The sequence below is a fragment of the Ictidomys tridecemlineatus genome, chromosome 5 (assembly GCF_052094955.1).
Source record: "Ictidomys tridecemlineatus isolate mIctTri1 chromosome 5, mIctTri1.hap1, whole genome shotgun sequence".
NCBI classification, from domain to species: domain Eukaryota; kingdom Metazoa; phylum Chordata; class Mammalia; order Rodentia; family Sciuridae; genus Ictidomys; species Ictidomys tridecemlineatus.
In genome coordinates, this window is record NC_135481.1 from 177623622 (window position 1) to 177636550 (window position 12929).

Below are 12929 nucleotides of genomic sequence, written 5' to 3' on the forward strand. Positions count from 1 at the left end.
ATATAATTTTATCCTTATTTATGGTTTTATAACCTTTTATAATCAACTTAGCCTATTATAATATTACCCTTTTCTGTTGTCATTTAATACTTATTGGATAAATATTGGATAAACATTTAGCCTATGCTATTTTGCATTGTTGTTTATTTTTAAATGCATTTTCCTTTCTTCCAAGCAAGATTTTAAGATTCCTTTTAAAATTTTTTCTTCTTTTCCTGTTTTTTAAAATTTCTCAGGTTAGTGGCTTGGTGGTAGAGTGCTTGCCTAGCACATGCCTAGCACTGGGTTCCATCCTCAGCACCACATAAAAATAAATAAATAAAATAAAGTTAGGTCCATCTATAACTAAAGATATTTTTAAAAATTTCTCAGTTTAAAAATTCTTGAGAACAGAGGCCATGTATTAAAATTGTGTCTCATACAGTGTCTTAAATCTGGTAGAATCTGGGCTGGGGTTATGCTCAGTAGAGCACTTGCCTAGCATGCATGTGACACAGCATCACATAAAAAACTAAATAAGCAAAATAAAGGTATTATGTCCACCTACAACTAAAAATATTTTTTAAAAAAATATAGTAGGGGGGCTGGGTTGTGGCTCAGTGGTAGCGTACTTGCCTGGCATGTGTGAGACACTGGGTTTAATTCTCAGCACCACATAAAAATAAATAAAGGTCTATCAACAACTGAAAAAAAATTTTTAAAAATCTAGTAGGATCTTTTTTTAAAAAAATGGACACAATATCTTTATTTTATTCATTACTGTATGTGCATTGCTGAGAATCGAACCCAGTGCCTCACACATGCTAGGCAAGCACACTACCACTGAGCCACAACTGCAGCCCTAGTAAAAGCTTAATATTATAAATTATTGGTGAAGTTACCCAGGGTTACTTAGTATCTTGGCATCTCAAAACCACAGTGAGATACCACCTTATGCTGATTAGAATGGCTACTGTAAAAACAAAAGCAAAAGATCCACACACCAAAATATGACAGATGTTTTAAGGATGTGGAGAAATTGGAACCTTTGTGCACAGTTGGTGGGAATGTAAAATGGTACAACCATTGTGAAAAACAGCATGACAGTTCCTCAAAAAAAATTTTTTTTAGTTGTTGATAGACCTTTATTTTATTTATTCATATGTGATGCTGAGAATTGAACCCAGTGCCTCACACATGCCAGGCAAGTGCACAACTGCTGAGCCACAACCCCAGTCCACTCAAAAAATTTTAAATACAATAACCACATGATCCAACAATTCTACTTTTAGGTATATATTCAAGAGAATTGAAAACTGAGTATTTAAGAGGTATTTATTTGTACACCCAAGTTCATAGCAACATTATTCACAATAGCCAAGAAGTAGAAACAATCCAAGTGCTCATTACCATATGTATAAGCGAAATGTGGTATATACATACAGTGGAATATCATTTAGCCTTAAAAAGGAAGGAAATTATGACAGATACTATACTATGGATAAAGCTTGAGGACATTATGCTAAGTGAAATAAGTAAGACATAAAATGACAATATTATATTATCCCACTTGTACGAGGTACCTATAATAGTAAAATTTATAGAAAAAGAAAGTAGAATGATGGTTGCCAAGGACTGGTAGCAGTAGTGAAAGGGATATTGTTGTTTAATGAGCACAGAATTTCAGCTTTGCACGATTAAAAGAATTCTGGAAATTGGTTGCAAACAATGTAAATGTACTTAACTGTACACAACTTAAAAATGGTTAAAAATGGTATGGTACATGTATTTTTCCACAATTTTCTTTTTAAAAGGATACTGAACAGGACTTCAAAAGGCCATGATTAGAGTTCTTGATTATTCCTTGACGACTAGTAAATCCTGAGCAAGTTTCTTCTTTACTCAATGTCTCTGTTCCTTTATCTTTAATCAGGACAGTAAAGCCTGCCAACTCTGGGTGTGTATGAGACTCATATAAAAAACAAAACAATTCTTAGGACAATGTTTTGATTAGGACTTTTCCCAGTATTCCAGTGTCCCATGTCTCTTGATATTTATTACTAGTTTCGCGTCTTATTTCATAACAAAATGTTCTTGAAGATGCCTCAGCAATAGCTTGTTACCACCTCAAAGGATTTGTACGCTGAACCCTTTCAATTTGGGTTGTTCACCTTATAATTCAGCTCCAGGAAAGCAGCAAATAAACATCTTTTATGAGGCCTATTAATGATGTAAGATGCTAATTATCCATGTGGTTTAGCATTAATTGAGGAAATACAGCTCAAGATTTCCATGTTAATATATGGATGCTAGTCCAAAATTGGGGGCTAAAAGGGAATAATATCTGTTGAGTACCATTAAGTGTCAGGCCCACAGCACTGTCTCATTTGATATTCAGAGCAGACTTGTCAGGTTAATAATATTTTACCTATTTTATAAAAGGAGAAAATAAAGCTCAGAAAGGTGAAGTCAACAGGTTCAGATATGTATGATTCTGATATCCATACTTCTTCTACTATGTTATACTGCTCCTCAAAATATATTTGACTATACTTATATAAAGTATAGTCTATGATAAATGATATGCATTTGATGTATATTTGTACATTTGTATGAATTATCTTTCTTCATCAAACAAGTAAAAGTGACTGTGTAGAGATGGTTATTATCATTTTGTAGATGAAGAAACAAGTAGTAAGAAAATTTAACATCAAGCAACTAATAAATAATAACAGAACTTGGACAGAGGTACTGCAGTTCTCAGACTCTTGCTTTTCTAAATCAACCTCATGGGAACAAAATTTTATCTCTGCATTTTCTGATTCTGATCTTTTTGGGGGTTTTTTGTAGCAAAGGATGAGCATCTTTTACTCTCGCTGTGCATGAACAGATTAAACATATATGTTTATCCCTGTTCACATCCCCAAATCAGTAAAATGATGGGGAACAAATATTTTTAAAGTTACTAGCCTATTAGGACAAAGAGAGTAAAAAAGAAGATAAGAGCCAATGGAGGACATCAACACATAGAAAATAGAGAGCCGTGGTTGAGCTGAGAAAACTGAGTTCTAAATGTTTTCAGAGGGATATACCAAGAACATACTAAGAAGAGACAAGCAGCTTCATATTGTAGAATACTAGAATGTCAGGAATTGGAGGGTGCAAATGTTTCAGAAACAGGGTTGATATGAAAGGTGGAAAAGAGGGGGATTGGCCAAAAGCCTTTATAGGAATAGGAAGTTAAACTATCAGTTTTCTTCCTCTATCCTACTTACTTTCCTTCCATTTCCCAATAGAACCCTGGACATTTTTCTGTGGAAAAAAAAAATCAACTAGAGAAGCGTCAGACTCTGAGATACCAGCATGCTGAGGATAATAGCCAATGAAGCCAAGGTAGGAGGAAACTATGCAGAAAACAGAGATTAGACGAATTGTCTACATATTGAACAATGAAACTTACCCATACCCTCTTGCTACATTTTGCTCTAAGAAAGCTGATAGCAAGGATTATATTCCCCAGATAGGATATCAGAGATAATTTTAGTAGGAACTTAAAATTGAATAACCCCAGAGATAATTTCTATAGCTAATGATAGTTGAGGGTCCCTTAAAAAGCACCTGGGTCCCCACTTTATTATCCTACATGGAAACTCACCAAGTGACAAATTCTTCTATTAACACAAAGCTTCCAAATAATTATTTGGTGACTCACTCTTAAATACAGAAGAGACAGCAAAGGATTACCAGATGCTTAATATATATCAAGAAAAATAACATCAAATAGAAATGGCAAAGAAAAAAGAAACCCAAGGAAACAGACAAGCAGAAGAATATTTTTTTAAAAAATAAGCATCCTCTGAGAGCTAGTAGAAAATAATTCATCCATAAGGTAAGGGCAAGATGCTCCAATAGAAACAGAGAATAAGTAATAGCTCTGGCAAATTACAAATGTAGTAGCAAAAATATATTTATTTTTAAATATATTCATTTAAGTCTTAATATATAAATTTGAGAAAATCTCTCAGAAAATAGAACAAAAGAGCAGAAATAGAAAACAAAAGAAGATAATGAGAGGGTTAATTCATAGGTCCAACATGAAATTAATCAGAGTTCTAGAACTAGGGAATAAATGGAGGGAAGGAAATTATTAAAGAAACAACTGAGAACATGTCTGATAACTGAAGAACATGAGTTTCCAGACTGTCAGAGCCTGCTGAGTGCTCACGATAATGAAGAAAAAAAGATGACAACAACAAACACTATGACACATCATCATAAAAATGTGAAAACACAAGAGATAAAGAGAAGATAAAAACAACTTGGTGGTTGGGGAAAAAGAAGGAGCAGGGAAAAGCAAACAGATTACCTGAAAAAAGAGTAGTTACTAAGAGTTACATATTTCTCACCAGTAATACTGGTGGCTAGAAGACAATGAAGCAATGCTTTCAAAATTGAGGGGAAATGATTTTCAACCTAGAACTCTGCTAAGCTATATTATCAATTAAATATGAGGGATGAATAAAGATCTTTTTAGGCATGCATTGATAAAAAATTTGCCTCCCTCACATACATATAATTTATTTCAGGAAGCCACTAAAGAATGTGATCTACTAAAATAAGGTTTTAAAAGACGTAGGTTTTAGGGAACACATCAATGTCAGAAAGAAGCAAAAGAAGTTCCAACATGACAGCTCTACAGTCAGCCTAGCAAGGGACAGACAAATTGGAAGATGGAGTACTCTGGGGGTTGGAGGGCGTGTTCCAGTGAACCTGATAGAATGCCTGTCATATTTGTGTTGAAAATAGTTTAGGCATTTTTACATTTCTATTGGAGAATCTGGAAGAATTAGTGATGATGACATACAAAATCTGGCAAATAAAAAACTGAGGCAATTATTCAAGAACAAAAAATTCTATAAGAAAGGAAATTTAATCACAATAATGACTAATGGATTCAGAATAAACCATACTTGTAAAACCATCACAAGATTAACAGGAAACATTGATTTAATAAAAAAAATCTTTGATATTAGATCTTATTTAACATTTATAAATCAATAGAGCAATACAAATGTTTTATTTGGTATATATTGGTAAAAATTAAAAGAAGAAAGTAAGGGGCTGAAGTTGTGGCTCAGCAGTAGACCGCTCACCTGGCATGTATGAGGCCCAGGGTTCGATCTTCAGCACCACATAAAAATAAATATATTAATTAATACAATGAAGGTATTATGTACAACTACAACTAAAAAATAATTTTTTTTAAAAAAAGAAGGAAGTAAAAGAGTTTTGGAGGGTGTTTCAGGTTTGGGGGAGATCACTGCTTTTGCCCCCACCTTTTAAAATTTGTGCATGCATTTTTGTGAGTAAGGTTATATGTGTATAGGTATGGTAAATATACTCCTGCTATTTTTTTGTTATGAACCTGGTAGTGCCATGGGTCTTGCCTTTCCTTTCCTTTCCTTTTCTTTCTCTTTCTTTTTTTCCTCTCTTTGTCCTCTTCCTCCTTCCTTTTTTTTTAAAATCATGTGACTTTGTAAAGTATTTACAATAAGGCTGGGATATAGCTCAATGGTAGATTGCTTATCTAGCATATGACAGGCCATGGGTTCATTCCCCAGTGTGCAAAAAAAAAATGTTTATACAAGTATTATCTTGATAAATATTTAAAATATCAGAGAGAGGCAGCAGGAGGAGAAGAATATCTTAAGTGTCCATCCAGACCATTAATTAAAAAAAATGATATAAATATTCTTTAAAGAGAAATGGGGGTAGAATATTAGAAGTTTACAACCACAGATATCCAAGAACAATAAACCATAATTATGCCATTTTCTTTGAGAAATCACATTTAGTTTGGGGTGTCATAGGTGCTGTCATCCTCCCAAAATGAGTGAAACAAAATGCAATGTTAGAGTGCTGCTGTTTTCTGAGTTTTAATCATTCTTATTGGCTGAATGTGGGGGGGCGGTAGGAGAGAGAATTAAATAAATGTCATAGATATTACAAAATATCAATGAGATGTTTTCCTCAAGGCAGTGTCATGAGACTGTCTTATATTTGGAATTGTATTAATTTAGGTTAAAGTCCTACTACTTATTGGCTCTGTGACCTTAGCTGTATCGTCTCTGGCCCTCCCATTTCTTGTGTTTACCCCAGAAGCTAAATTGCAATTAATAATGTCCAAAAAGAACTCCTTTGTGCTAAATCCCTTTCAATAGCAAATACGCCCCAATGTACTCAACGAGGGATGAATATGTTTTCTCTATTAAACTATAAGAACTTTAAAAGTACCAACTATACCTTTGCCTCTGAAATTTCCCATGTATCATATCATATTCCTGTTGTCTGTTTCTTACAGGCATCAATTAAATGTTTCCAGAGATATATTGACTAGTATTTTGAGGAGAGTGATTGCCATTAAATTTTTCCCTTTTAGAAATGACAAAAAGTTGTATATGCCCCAGGAAAATTCTGTTTTTGTTGTTAAACTGATGATTGAATTGGAGCTAAAAAAAAAAAAGTCTATTTCATCCCAAAGAAAGAATGTCTTAATGATTTTTATTTTTTATAAAATATTTTTATGTATATTTTTTAGTTGTAGATGAGCACACAGTATCTTTATTTATTTTTATGTGGTGTTGAGGATCAAACTCAGTGCCTCACGCATCAGAGGCAAGCACTTTACCATTGAGCTACAGTCTCAGTCCCTAATGATTTGTATTTTTATTCAAAGTATAGACAGAGTAAATCTGGGGCATAAAGTACCCCCCACATTTGGAAAATTTGATTCTTATTTTTACTTTTATCCATGTTCTTACAAAATGTGGAGTAGAATCTGTGAGCCATCTAAACAAAACGATAGCATGGAAAGACAAAGCCTGCTGAGGGGTACATAAGTAAGAGATTTTGTGATCTTGAGAAATATAAACCAATACCTAGAGAACTACAGATCACCTTTGGAAATTTAAAATACACTTTTCTACAATAAAAATGCCCTCTATAAAGGGAGTCTTCATTTATAGAACTTACTTGTCTGGTTGTTTAATATGTTTTAGAGCATGACAATTTATCAACTAACACTATATTATTATAGCTAATATTTAAATTTAATATTTTAAATTTATTATATTATTATAGCTAATATTTAAATTTAATATTTTAATATTTAAATTTAATATTTTAGTTGTAGATGAACATGATACCTTTATTTTTATTTATTTATTTTTACGTGGCACTAAGGATTGAGCCCAGTGCCTCACATGTGCTAGGCAAGAACTCTACCACTGAGCTACAACCCCAGCCCTGTAGCTAGTACTTGAGTGCTTTCTTTTTAAACATCTTGCTAAACTCTTTAATACATCATCTTATTTTCCTATCATAAGCAACCCCGTAAATTAGATATTGGAATTATCTCTGCATTACAAATAGAAAAATGGGCTCAAAGATATTAAGTAATATCATACTCCAGATGTAATTTCAGCAGATAATAGATACCTTATTTAAAATATGACAACTCCCCCTGCACCCTGCTTCTTTTTCTTCTTCTTCTCCTTTTTTTCTTCTTCTTCATGTGAGAAATCAAAACCAGGGCTTTATGAATGCAAGACAAACACTCTAGCACTGAGCCACATCCCAAGCCCTTGTTTCTTTTGATAGTAGCTATATCATAATACCAGTTAATTCTCTGAAAAAAAATTTGATGTGGTTCTGTTATCATTTTAGCTATATCTCCCATTTTTGTTTTAAAAAATTAACTGTGTAGACACAAGTTATATGACTTTCTCAAATTTGTTGATAAAAATATTGAAGTGATATGGCCAAGTATGGCCCATTAATATACCTTTGTCTAGGTTCCTAGACATCCAATCAACTATGCAGGCAACTGCAAATTCATTTCATTTTACTTCTTCAGTGGCACCCATTGTATCTCCATTGTTACCATGGGAGACTGTCAAATATGAACCTGAAATCAGGAGGGAGGATATACTTCATCTGTTTACCAGCCATATTCATAAAGGAAATGTAATTCATTTGATATGGCTTGTTTTAGTTAACTCATACCCATTTCTCTATTTCATATTTCTCCAAGTGTGTTCCCAAACCATGGCTTCATTTTATAATATTGCACAAAATGTAAGTCACTAACTGGGCTATTGTTTCCAGAAATCATTATTTTTAATATGTATTTTTTTAGTTGTTGATAGACCTTAATTTTATTTATTTATATGCAGTACTCAGAATTGAACCCAGTGCCTCACACATACCAGGAAATTGTGCTACTGCTGAGCTCCAGCCCCAGCCCTGAGAGATCACTATTTTCTTAAATGTAAAAATTTGGACCATCTTTAGTCGTTTCTAGACTCTCTCTTTGATTTCCTACAGAGTCCTGGAAGTAAATCCAAATGTCACTAGTAACATCTTTAAGTATCCTGGGATGAAATTCTGAACTATAAAATGTAGGTGGGTGCCTTTGAAATGACCAAGGGCACTCTTAATGTCTTCTTTCATAAATTGTTTTAATTTCTTTGTAATGGTGTTTTAGTCACTCCAGTTTAAGATTATTCTTAGTGGAGGCTTCTGGCTTTTATTATTCTTTTTTTTTTAATATTTATTCTCAAGCTTTAGGTGGATACAATATCTTTATTTTACATTTATATGGTGCTAAGGATCGAACTCGGTGCCTTGTGCTTGCTAGGCAAGCACTCTACCACTGAACCACAACCCCAGCCCCAATTCTTTCACATATATAATCACCTCTTGTCATTTTATTTCTAGCTTCCTCTAAGTATTTCTTCACATACAGTATTACTGGTATTAGATAAGTCTTCTGAAAAATACTTTGGGGCTGGGGATATAGCTCAGTTGGTAGAGTGCTTACCTCATGTGCACAAGGCCCTGGGTTCAATCCCTAGCACCACATATACACACAAAAAAATACTTTGAATTGTCTTGTTCTTTTTGAGAAATCTTCCCTTTTCCTTCCCCAGGTCACTTTTACCCATATATCCTCTGTAGGAGATAGTCTTTTTCTCTGCTGATTTTTTGCTTTTATTTATGCATTCTTTATATTATTTGTCATGCTGTCTTTTGCATCAAAGTTATCTATATTTATTTTCTGCTTACTAGAGTCCAAGTCCCTTGGGGACAAGAACCAGGTCATACCCATAATTGTATACTCCATTTAGTTTGGATCTTGCTCAGAGGAAATAGTCAATGAGTGTTTGTTGAATGATTTAATAAATGATCACATGAATAAATGGAGTCCTATCTAGTGAGCCTGCTCTTCCTGGCTTCTGAGTGCTGATGGTTAAATTCTCAGGAATTTTGCTAACAGACTGGTTAAACTATTGAAAATTGACCTTGGTAGAAATATCTGCATCATTGTTTTGTTACATAAAAAACAGAAGTTTCCTCCACCCAGAGCAAGTTATCATTAAACAGTTTCCAACATACCACTCTAGTAGCTGAAAATTGTGTATAACCTTTTGTGTTAAAATTAAATGTAACATTAAAAAGCTGAGAAGAGGGGTTGGGGTTGTGGCTCAGTGGTAGAGTGCTTGCCTTGCATGTGTGAGGCACTGGGTTCGATCCTCAGTACCACATTAATTAAATAAATAAATAAAGGTATTATATCCATCTACAACTAAAAAATATTTTTAAAAAAGCTGAGAAGACTTTCTATGTCATGTATTCTAAATTCAACATTTTGCAGATAAATAAATTGAGATCCAGACAAATGATGGTACATGCCTGTTATCCCAGTGACTAAAGAGACTGAGGCAGGAGGATCACAAGTTTGATACCAGCCTTAGTAACTTAGCAAGACCCTTAGCAGGGGCTGGAGATGTGGCTCAAGCGGTAGCGCGCTCGCCTAGCATGCGTGCGGCCCGGGTTCAATCCTCAGCACCACATACCAACAAAGATGTTGTGTCCGCCGAGAACTAAAAAATAAATATTGAAAATTCTCTCTATCTCTCTCTCTCCTCTCTCACTCTCTCTTTAAAAAAAAAAAAAAAAGACCCTTAGCAATATAAGCCCTATCTCAAAATACAAAACAAGCTAGATGCAGTGGTGCACACCTGTAATCCCAGCAACTCAGGAGACTGAGGCAGGAAGATTGCAAATTTGAGGCCAGACTTAGCAATTTAGCAAGGCCTTAAGCAACTTAACAAGATTCTGTCTCAAAATGAAAAATAAAAAAGGCTGGGGTCGTAGCTCAATGGTAGAGCACTTTCCTAGCATATGTGAAGCAAAGGGTTCAATTTCTCAGCATCACATATAAATAAATAAAGATCCATTGACAACTAAAAAAAAATATTTAAAAAAGGCTAGTGATGTAGCTCAATGATAAAGTGCCCCTGGGTTCAATCCTTAGTACCAAAAATAGAAATAAAAAATAAATATGGTTGGAGCCTGGGGATGTAGCTCAGTGATATACAACTTGCCTACCATGTGTGAGGTACTGGGTTCAATCTCCAACACCACCAAAAAAAGAAAAAAAGACTAGAGCACCTCTGGGCTCAATTCTCAATACAAACAAACAAACAAACAAAACAAACAAACAAACAAAAAAACCAGACATATAAACCAATGGAATAGAATAAAATAGAGCAGAGGACACAGAGACAGATCCACACAATACAGTCATCTGATCCTTGACAAAGGCACCAAAAACATACATTGGAGAAGAGACAGCCTTTTTAGCAAATAATTGGTAGGAAAATTGGATAGCCATATGCAGAACAATGAAACTAGATCCCTGTCTCTCAACCTGTACAAAAGTCAACTCAAAATAGATCAAAGACCTAGGAACTAGACCAGAAACTTTGCAAACTATCAGAAGAAAATGTAATATCAACACTTCAACATATAGCCACAGGCAACAAATCCCTCAATAGGACTCCTGAAGCTCAGGAAATAACATAGAATCAACAAATTGCAGGTGCAAGCCTGTAATCCCAGCCGCTCAGGAGAGACTGAGATAGGAGGATTCTGAGTTCAAAGCCAGTCTCAGCAACCTAGTGAGGCCCTAAGCAACTTAGTGAGACCCTGTATCTAAATAAAATATATATAAAAAGGGCTGAGGATGGGGCGCAGAGGTTAAGTTCCCTGGGTTCAATCCCTAGTACCAAAAAAAAGAAGAAGAATCAACAAATGGTATGGCATCAAATTTAAAAGCTTCTGCAGAGCTAATGAGATAATTAAAAGTGTGAAGAGCAGAATGGGAGAAGTCTTTGCCAGCTAGTCTTCCAACAGATGATTAATATCCAGAATATATAAAGAATGCAACCACCAAAAACAAATAATCCAATCAATAAATGGACACCTCTCAAAAGAAGAAATACAAATAGATAATGAACATAAACAAAAATGTTCAATATTTTTAGTAATCATGGAAATACAAATCAAAATTACATTAAGATTTCATCTCATTCCAGTTAGAATGGCAGTCATCAAGAATAGAAATATAATGGAAGAACTTTAGATGGGGCAAAGGGGAGGGAGGGGTATGGAGGTAGGAAAGATGGTGGAATGAGATGGACATCATTACCCTAAGTACATGTATGAAGACACAAATGGTGTGACTCTACTTTGTGTACAACCAGAGACATGAAAAATTGTGCTCTATATGTGTACTATGAATTGAAATGCATTCTGCTCTCATGCATAACAAATTAGAATGAATAAATACATTTTTTAAAAGAATAGAAATGTAATAAATTCGGGTGAAGATGTAGGTGAAAAGGAATTCTTATACATTATGGGGTTGTAAATTAGTACAACTACAATGGAAATCAGTGTGAAGGTTTTTCAAAAAACTAGGAATAGAATTTCCATGACCCAGTTATTCCATTCTTTGATATTTATCCAAAAGAATTAAAGTCAGCATACTATAGGAATAGAAAAATTATGGAACCAGCCTAGGTGACTGTCAACAGATGAATGGATAAAGAAAATGTGGTATATATACACAATGGAGTTTTACTTAGCCATGAATAAGAACAAAACTATGTCATTCACCTACGAATGGAATGCGAGAGCATTATGTTTAGTGAAATAAGCCAGATTCAGAGTCAAGAGTCATATATTTTCTCTCTCATATGTGGAAGCTAGAGAGAAAAAAAGAACAAAAGGTGCCAAATGCCAATGTCTCGGCTTGGCACAAGATCACGAGCCACCACACAGCTTTGTAGGTTCAAACAGCAATTCTTTATTCCCGATCTCACACCAGCCTCCACACACACTCAGGGGAAATCTTTAATCTCCCGCACAATTCACATCCTAAATACTTTCTCTCCACGAGAACTCAGCGGGAACTCAGGCAGCAGGCACGCCCTACTCCCAGTAGCAATAATCTTCAACTTCCAACTTTCCTAAAACTCCAATTGTCTTAAACTGGAACACCCTAAACCCAAGGACAGGGATACTTCCTCAAAACTGCAGGATACACCCTAATCCTGGATCCACCCTGGTCATTGAGCAGGGTCACCTTTCTCAAACACACATGCAAGGTCACAGCAAATTTCCAAGGCAAGTCCATTTAACATGGGGTATGCTGGCAAGGATTTCGATGCGTCATTCCTACTTGGCAATGGCCCTCAGCAAAAAGGGAGGGAATTCGGGAAAATGGAAGGGAGACCACTAAGTAGAGGAAATGGACCAGGAGAAGGGAAAGGGGAGGTACTATGGAAATAAATTGATCAAATTATGTAATTGCATGTACAAATACATAACAATGAAGCCCACTATTATGTACAGTCATAATGAACCAATTAAAAAATCTTTAAAAATTAAAATAAAATGAAATTTAAAATTTCATTATGAGCTCAAGGATTTAAGTATACTTGAGGAATTGATTTTAATCCATTGCCATTATTATTTCTATCAACACTCCAGTTGTCCCAGTTGAAGAAGTTCATTGAGAACTTCTTTATGCAGTTTCTAGA

At 34.7% G+C, this 12929-nt stretch overlaps 1 long non-coding RNA gene across 7 annotated transcripts in view; it reads left to right on the forward strand.

Annotated features, from left to right (window-relative positions):
* Window positions 1–12929, forward strand: part of LOC110598617 (uncharacterized) — a 67664-nt gene that overhangs the window by 6843 nt on the left and 47892 nt on the right. For all 7 annotated transcript variants that reach the window (XR_013439650.1, XR_013439649.1, XR_013439651.1 and 4 more), the window contains exon 4: window positions 3276–3372. This is a non-coding gene — a long non-coding RNA (uncharacterized LOC110598617). The remainder of the gene's footprint in view (window positions 1–3275; window positions 3373–12929) is intronic.